The sequence below is a fragment of the Phasianus colchicus genome, chromosome 6 (assembly GCF_987193195.1).
Source record: "Phasianus colchicus chromosome 6, bPhaCol1.hap1.1, whole genome shotgun sequence".
Taxonomy (NCBI): Eukaryota; Metazoa; Chordata; class Aves; order Galliformes; family Phasianidae; genus Phasianus; species Phasianus colchicus.
Genome location: NC_143441.1, coordinates 17864481 through 17873187, shown reverse-complemented (window position 1 = coordinate 17873187; position 8707 = coordinate 17864481). Strand labels below are relative to the sequence as shown.

General features: G+C 42.8%; 1 non-coding gene across 1 annotated transcript; it reads left to right on the top strand.

Moving 5' to 3' along the window:
• The first annotated feature begins 6492 nt into the window (after positions 1 to 6492).
• Positions 6493 to 6565, top strand: TRNAK-CUU (transfer RNA lysine (anticodon CUU)). The gene has a single exon. It is a non-coding gene; the product is annotated as a tRNA-Lys (tRNA).
• The last annotated feature ends 2142 nt before the right edge of the window (positions 6566 to 8707 follow it).

Below are 8707 nucleotides of genomic sequence, written 5' to 3'. Positions count from 1 at the left end.
TATCAATAGATCATATGGGAGTAAAAAATTGAACTGGAAAAATCAGACTGTGTTTCATGTCTTATCTAATCTGTAATAAGTAACATACACTGGTGGTAATATATACATACATATGTGTGTGTGTGTGTGATGACTTGAGCTTCCGTCTCACGGTCAATACTATTGCTATAATATTTGATCTTAAAAATGATTCTTCATGTTCTGTGTTATGCATATTGCCTAAAATGCTTGTTGTGAGTTTTTAATTTGTTTTTAAAGGTTTTCAAAGCATGATAAGTTAGATTAAATATAGGAATATAAGCTGCTGTTAGACTTTATTATTATAACATCTGTTGAGTCTTCCTAGTGGATGTGAAATGATGGGATTACTAATAATGCACAGTTGTAGCTATTTTGCAATGAAAAGTTAACCAGAAAAAAAAATACAAAAAAAAACCTCAGTACTTTTAGTACCAAAGCAGGTGGAATAACTTGTGCTTTCCAGCATCTACACACATGCAATCGCTTGGGACTTGTCTAACTTCATGAATTTTCTCACATCTGTCAGATTAATCAGGAATCAAAATGCAAAAATGTGGCATTCATATATACCATGTCCATCTCTGAATGAATCATACTTCTCTTGTGAAATATTTCTCTTCTTTCATGAAATGATTATGCAATTTCTGAAACACAGAGATGAATTTCTCTTCTAAAGTGCCTCAGTAGGGAAACTAATCTAATATGGCATTATTATTAATAATATAATAATAACACTATTTCTATTTGTATTTTAAGAGCAAGGTATCTCTTGTTATGAGACATGACATCTGCTTACTGTCAAAGTATAAAACAGGCGTGCAGGTGGGGTATGCATGAGAACTAGATGATCGTGGTGAACACGAGACTTCTTGGGTTGAAACACTGAAAGTTTCATCTTTTCTGCTTGTTAGTAGCTGTTTGACAAAGTAGAATTTAAGGAAGGATTTGACAGACTGTGATGCAGTATTCTTCAGATGTTTTTTGAAAGCTTCTTGCAAATACATCTCACATCATAAGAAGTACAAGTATGTTTATTTGCTTATTTAACAGATGGGCTACAACTGTTGTAATTATACTACTCATACCAGTTGCATGCTTATAATCCCTATTAATCCTTCACATAATCTTAACTTTGAAAAACTGAGGATTTACAGTGAGAGCATATGCATTTTGAAAAAATATGTGGCAGGAGTACAACTCTAGTGCTCATTTAAATGTGTAAAATATTATTATTTCTTTTTGCACAGCCTGCCTAGTCTTTGTCAGAATGTCATATAGGAAGCAGGCATTTACTTTAGTGTTCATTGGTGTTTTCTTGTCACATAAATTTCTCTAATCAATAGGATCAATATACCAATACTTCTTACTTTATATACAGTGCACTATTTTCTCTGTATGGCAATGCTCTTAAGGGATAAGAAAGGTAAAGAAGGAGTAATGACTCTAATAATGATTAGTTCATGGTTCTTGTGGTTAGTGACACTAGATACTAGCTTAGTGCTGGCCTGTTTGCCAGCACCATTTTCAGTATTCCCTTATTGAATATTTCTGGGTCCCCAGTGCTAAGCAACATGATTTAATATGTAGACCTTGTTTTCTCTGTCCACTGCCCCCACAATTCAGGCAGATGGACTGTCTCTATTGTTTTTGTTTCATGAATATTTTATTGATTTCAATATTTTCAGTGCTCTCCAAGAAATGTAAATATAATTCTTAAAGTGCACTATTAATACCTGATGGAAACTCACTCTGCTGTGCAAAATGTTGTGAGTCTTTCCATTTTTCCTTTAGATCCTTTTGGGAAGAAACTCAGGAATGATGGAATAGCACTACATTTTATTCTATGGGCTGGAGGTCTGCATGTGAGCCAGCTGGGAATAGTTTCATTGCAGAAATAATCTAAAACTCACAGTGCTGTAAATTCCTAGGAAAAGAACTGTCTAACGTGGACTTCACCATTTTTTTTTTTTTTCAAAAAAAAAAAAAAAAAAAAGTCTCAGGGGATCAGTTAAATGTTTAAAAACTTACTGATATATAGAGATGGAGGAAACAGAATAAATAAAAATCCTTTTAAGATAACCTTCTTGTGTGTGAACTTTTCAAACTTTTCATCAACTTTATAAAGGTGGGGAACAAAGTAATTTTTATTTTATTTTATTTTATTTTTTTGCAGAGGCTTGCAGTTCTACTCTGTAAAATCAGAATAACAGCACTGTCTTCCTCAGCAGGGAATTAGGAAAGTACTTTCTGGCAAAAGCTGACATCCCCCAGGGTGCGCAGTACGTGATGTAGAAGTTCTGATGAGCCAAACAGTGGCATATCTTCTCGATTTAAATTGGGGTCCCATCTGGAAATGACTTCCTGCATTAAGCTAGACAGACACAACTAAGTGCAGCTCAGCTCTGGCACTGGTGTCCTGTCCAGCAGGAAACAGATGGGGGCTGTCTGCTTAGTAGATGGACAAAGTTCTCTCTCTCTCTTTCTCTCTCTTTCTCTCTCTTTCTCTCTCTTTCTCTCTCTCTCTCTCTCTCTCTCTCTCTCTCTCTAACACAGATTTTGCTAGGAAACCTTAGGGTTTTAGCCTGTGCTTATGACTGTATTCTGAAAAACAGATGTAGTCTACATCCAGAGTGTGTAAGCTTAGAAGCCACATACTTTACACAGTTGCACAGTTGCACGTTGCACAGGCTATGATTCTGCTGTGACCCTTCAAAACCAGAAATGCCATCATAATCATAATTTATTTTTATTAGCCAAGACTTTGTAAAAAAATTGAATGCTTAATGTAATATTTACAAATTTCAAAGTAGGTGGGTAAAGTAGTACCCTAGAGCCAGACTGCCAAAGTAACCCCCTGACATCATTTTAAAATTTTGAACATAGTATAAGAGTTTCACTGAGAGATAGGAATTGGTCTGATGGCCACTTGGAGCTGGCAGAAGTTTCACATTTTTGGAAATTATTTGTTGCTGGTCTTAGCTTAATGTTTTGAAGCCGCATTCATTTTGTTTTCTTTTAGGTTTCATTGCATGAAATTTTTGTTTGCTTGTTTCTTTTCATCAGACAGTTCTGGCTTCTTTTTAGATTTTCTTCCTGGGAGTATGTTGCTTTCCAGGAGATCAAGTTGCATATTGTGACTGAGACTTTAGTCAGCTTTGCTGGATATATTGAATTTAGTCTTTATTCCTTACCTGAGTTGTATTACACTTTCACTGATGCATGTCAGCTTGTAGCTCACTTTTCCAAAATGGCTGGAATTGTAGTCAGTTTTTGCTAGGACTGCAGGTAATGGATAATAGATTCTTAATGAAACAGTGTTACTTCAGACCAGAATAAATTCCATGCAGGCACTCTGATAACATCTAGCAATCAGTTTGTACATCAAAAAGGAAAAGCTAAGTAAACAATCTCTCCTATTGTGTCTCTTTAAGAAACAAAAAACATTTATCCTCTACCAGTTTATAGATCCCATATAATCCCCATAAATAAGGGGATCAAGAAAGTGCAATGCACATCTGCAGTGGAATTGCTATGTCATGACCTGAACCGGTGGTTGAGCAGCAGGCATGACTAACCCAGGTGCAAGCAATCCCCCAGAGTGCCTAGAAGGTGTGGAGCCAGGATCCACCCCTGCTCTCTCTCATTTAAGGGTTAGAAGCCAAGATAACTGTATCTGTCTGAGGCTGTAGACCTTTTGAGCTATTGCTAGTCAGTGGAAGAGGTGAGTCAATTCTTTGTTTGTTATTCTGTTCTATAGTGCTTGTATCCCGGGAAAAGGTTCTGTTATTGCCTTTGTTTACCCCACAACATTGTGTATACCAAGCAGTGTGAAACTCATGTTATCCTTCAAGCTCTGCCGCTAATGGATTTCTTAGATGTGGCCATTTTTAAATGCAAGAGGAAAGGTTATTTCCTTAAGAACGCCAAAACCAATACCTTATGGATTCAATTTGATTCTCGCTGACCGTTTTTGCTAACTGGAGACCTATTTCAGAGACATGATATTATTACGTGGAAGCAATGAGGAGCAGGTTCTGCTGTTATGCTGCAGGTTTGGCAAACTGCTTTGTGTCTCTCTCTAAACTAACTTCTGTTAATTTCTCTTAATTATACATTGCTTTCTCTTGTCTCCCTGCATCGCTCTCAGGAAACTTTGATCCAGTTATAAAGTTGTAGGTACTCCATTAAACATAAGATTTGAGAGGCCAATAACTGTATCTAAGCTTGCACCTCCATCAAAAGTCATCCTTCGTTCTTAATTACAAAAACTGTATCAGTTCCTTTCTGGAGGTGTTGCTGATACCTGGTGTGTGACTATTGTGTGAAGATTTCATTCCCTTCAGTCTTCCAGGGATCTAGATCCAGACCAGGTGGATTTAACCTTAGGCTGTACATTTGCTTTTCCTCTTCTTACAGCGAAGTCTATGTTTTTTATTTATTTGTTGCAAGTCTAGACAATTTTGCAGAAGTGGATTAGAGAGTGATTAAACAAGATGAAGGTCAATCTCTGGTAAAACATTAGCGACAAGTGAAGGATATGTTAAAGCCAGTAACCCCTGCTGTGTTCTGAGAATAGCATAAACTCAATATACAAAGTGGAAGAGAAGTCGCACTTGGTCTATTTGAAGTTAGACAGTAGGTAGAGGGCTTGCAGGGCCAATGTTTGGTGCTAGATATCTGTAGACAGCGAGCTTAGAACCTTCGAGTAATTGCTAGTAGTAACCAGATAAGAAAGTAGTGACGCAAGTGCTTACGCAAGATAAGAGGGGCGTAGACGAAGTTGTACAAGGCTATATAAGCTGTTGCCACAAGTTAATAAACGCCATTTTACCACCCACCACATTGGTGTGCACCGAGGTAGATGGACAGACCAATGAGTCCCTAACGATTGCGAACACCTGTATGAAGCTGAAGCGGGCTTCCGGCTTCATATGGTGACCCCGACGTGACGTTAGGGAATAGTGGTCGGCCACAGGCGGCGTGGCGGGTTCCTGCTCTCGTTCCACCTCCCTTGGGGAAGGAGGTGATGACCCTAGAAGAGGGGGCTGCGGCTTAGGAGAGTGGAAGCTGGGTAGCGTCGGAAGGCACGGCCGATAGCCTATAAGGCCTGTCCGAGGACCCAGGAGACCATCGGAAGAGGTGCCCGGTGGTCGCTTGTTCCGTCGGGGAGATTACGCCCGGCGATGGAAGCCGTCATAAAGGTGATTTTGTCCGCGTGTAAGACCTATTGCGGGAAAAATTCTCCTTCTAAGAAGGAAATAGGTACAGTGTTATCACTGTTATTGAAGGAGGGATTGCTTACATCGCCCTCGGATTTATATACCCCGGGGTCCTGGGATTCTATCACCGCAGCGCTTTCCCAGCGGGCGATGGTACTCGGGAAGACAGGAGAGCTTAAAACCTGGGGCTTGATACTTGAGGCTCTCAAAGCGGCAGAGGCAGAAGGAGGGTTCGGGGAGGAGCGGAGCGTGACGGGGTTGCCGGGAGCGGGTCTTTGCTTTCTCATAGATCCGGCGAGGCAAAGATGGCGGCGACGGCAGAGAGCGGAGGCGGAGAGACGGAGAAGAAGGAGTCGCCGAGTCAGTCATGTGAGCCGACAGCTCCGCCCCCGCCTTACCCTGTCCCGTCTTTATGCCCTTCTTTGGACAAAACGTCTCAGCCAGAACCGCCCCTTGAAGAACGCGATAGGGCGGTGGGCGGAGCGGGGCGGGGAAGCCCGCGGCCGCGGGGGAGCCCGCGCCGGCGGGGGGGGCCTGGTTACTGACTGGGCTAAAGTTAAAGAGAAAGCGAAAGAAAAGGGCCTAGCGAATCCAGCCGCGTTTATAGTCAGCCCTACAAACACGGGCGCTTTCTCTATCGCATCGGGTTATTGCGGAATCCGATTGGCCCTCTACATGGCCTACAGGGGCGGCACAGATGATAGCGGGAGTGGGAGGAACAACGCCCACCCGGAGGTCCGCCCAGATGGTTGAGATTATCGTAATCAGCAGGGATGTTTCCCTGGAAAGGCCTGTTCTGCTACAGGGCAGCACGCATAACAATTTATAGTGGGGGCCACGATCTGTCAATTGTCAGCGCAGTATGCGATCCCACTGCGCTGGAGACAGGAAGTGCGACCTGTCTGGGTGGATCAGTGGTCCTTACCGACGGAAAAGCTTGTAGCGCTTCACGCATTAGTACAGCAAGAGCTTCGCTTAGGTCGTATAGAACCCTCTCTTAGTCAATGGAGCACTCCTGTATTTGTGATAAAGAAGCGGTCAGGATCCTATCGCTTGCTGCACGACTTGTGCGCAGTTAACGCTCAGTTAGTGCCTTTTGGTGTAGTTCAGCAGGGTGCGCCCGTACTATCCGCCATGCCTGCAGGCTGGGGGGTTGTTGTTATCGATTTGAAGGATTGCTTTTTCTCCATACCCCTGGCTGAGCAAGACAGGGAGGCTTTTGCCTTTACGGTTCCTGTCCATAATAACCAAGGCCCGGCTAGCTCAGTCGGTAGAGCATGGGACTCTTAATCTCAGGGTCGTGGGTTCGAGCCCCACGTTGGGCGCCAGCGTTCAGATGCTCGAGGTCAGGGCTGTTGCGATGGCGATTGTTTATTGGCCCTCCCTTCCCTGTAACATAGTCACAGATTCTGCTTTTGCAGCTAAGCTCGCTTTGAAAATGGGCCAAGAAGGCATCCCTAGTACGGAAGCAGCGCTTATCTTAGAAGATGCTTTGTGCACCCGAGTAGAGCCTATAGCAATTTTACATGTAAGAAGTCATTCGGATGTACCAGGATTCTTTTCAGAGGGCAACGCAGCCGCAGATGCGGCTGCAGGGTCCCGTGTCCTGACGATCCGAAAGGCCAGAGACCTCCACTCCACGCTTCACATAGGCGCCCGGGCACTCGCTCGAGCCTGTGGTATTTCCATTACAGCTGCAAGGGATGTGGTGCAGGCCTGCCCTCACTGTAATTCAGCTCCTGCTATTGGGGCGGGGGTCAACCCCCGCGGCTTAGGGCTGCTGCAAATATGGCAGACGGACTTTACGTGGGAGCCGCGAATGTCACCTTGGTCGTGGTTGGCAGTTACTGTTGACACAGCCTCCACGATGATCGTGGCTACCCAACACGGAAAAGCTAATTCTACCTCGGCCCAGGCCCACTGGGCTGTAGCTATTGCGGTCCTTGGCTTGTCAGTGCAAACCAGATCTGATGAAAGAGAACAGTAACGAGGGACTCTGAGTTTTGCAGGTATGGCCCCTATGAACGCCGAAGAAGGAGACAGCCCAGGAACCCCAAAAGAAGGCCGGGAGAAGCGTGGAGGAAACTCAACTGTTGCTGCCAACGAGAAAACGCATTTCTAACAGGGGCATGGATGTGAAGACCTAGAAGGAATGTGTTGCTTCAATCTCAGCGACCACAGTGTATCCATCCATAAAGCGCTGAGAGCCCTGCGAGACCATACGGAGAAGATCCAAGTGGAGGACGACCCCATCGGGGACTGGCTGAGAAGTGTGTTCGGAGGCATAGGAGAATGGGGAGTGCACTTATTGAAGGGACTGCTTTTAGGGCTTGTAGTTATCCTGCTTTTGGTAGTATGTGTACCGTGCTTTCTACAAATTATGCTAGGTTGTATTCAAAGGATGATTGACCGCACAGTTAACTATCGCGTAGAATATAGTAAAATGCAAAAGGCTTGTAGGCAGTCAGGAAACGCGGCGGTATAAGGGTAGTGCGGGATTATTTTGCGATTCGGGATGTAACGGGGCAAGGCTTAACTGAGAGGACAATGGCATGTATAGGCGCAAAGCGGGGCTTCGGTTGTACGCGGTTAGGGTCCTCTCAGGATAGGGTAATTACGCTTGTGCATAGGGAGGGGGAGATGTAGACAGCGAGCTTAGAACCTTCGAGTAATTGCTAGTAGTAACCAGATAAGAAAGTAGTGACGCAAGTGCTTACGCAAGATAAGAGGGGCGTAGACGAAGTTGTACAAGGCTATATAAGCTGTTGCCACAAGTTAATAAACGCCATTTTACCACCCACCACATTGGTGTGCACCGAGGTAGATGGACAGACCAATGAGTCCCTAACGATTGCGAACACCTGTATGAAGCTGAAGCGGGCTTCCGGCTTCAATATCAATGTAGCAATGTTGTCTATTAGCAAAGATGTATTTATTTACAAAACACATCTTTAGTTACATGAAGCCTGGATAATTTTTGTTTCTCTGTTTCTTTAGTTTATATTACTTATAATTTGGATTACTTTATCTTTCATAATTTTTCATTATATTTGTACCATAATTTTAAAAAGAAAAAAAGTATATATTAAAAGTTCTTATTCAATCATGTAGCTATAGGATGAAATACACATAAGCATATTAAAATACTTCAAGTTATATTAATTGTTAAGTTTTTATGGAAAAAAAATGTAAGAGTTAAGAAATTCGGGAATTCAGTTTGCTTCAGTTATCCACATATTTTACTTCTGTTAAAGTAAGATCTTTCATTTCTGGGTCTTGTGCTTTCATTTCCAAGACCCATAACTCATTTGGTGCACTGCACTGGCAGAACTTGCTGACTGCCTTAGGTTAATTCAGTGACAAGCATAACCAAGATGTTCAGAGTTTAGTTTTATCTGTGTTAATCTTGGTCTGAGATATTTTGAAGTATTCTGATACAAAGAAAAGAGTAGCAAATATATTATTGT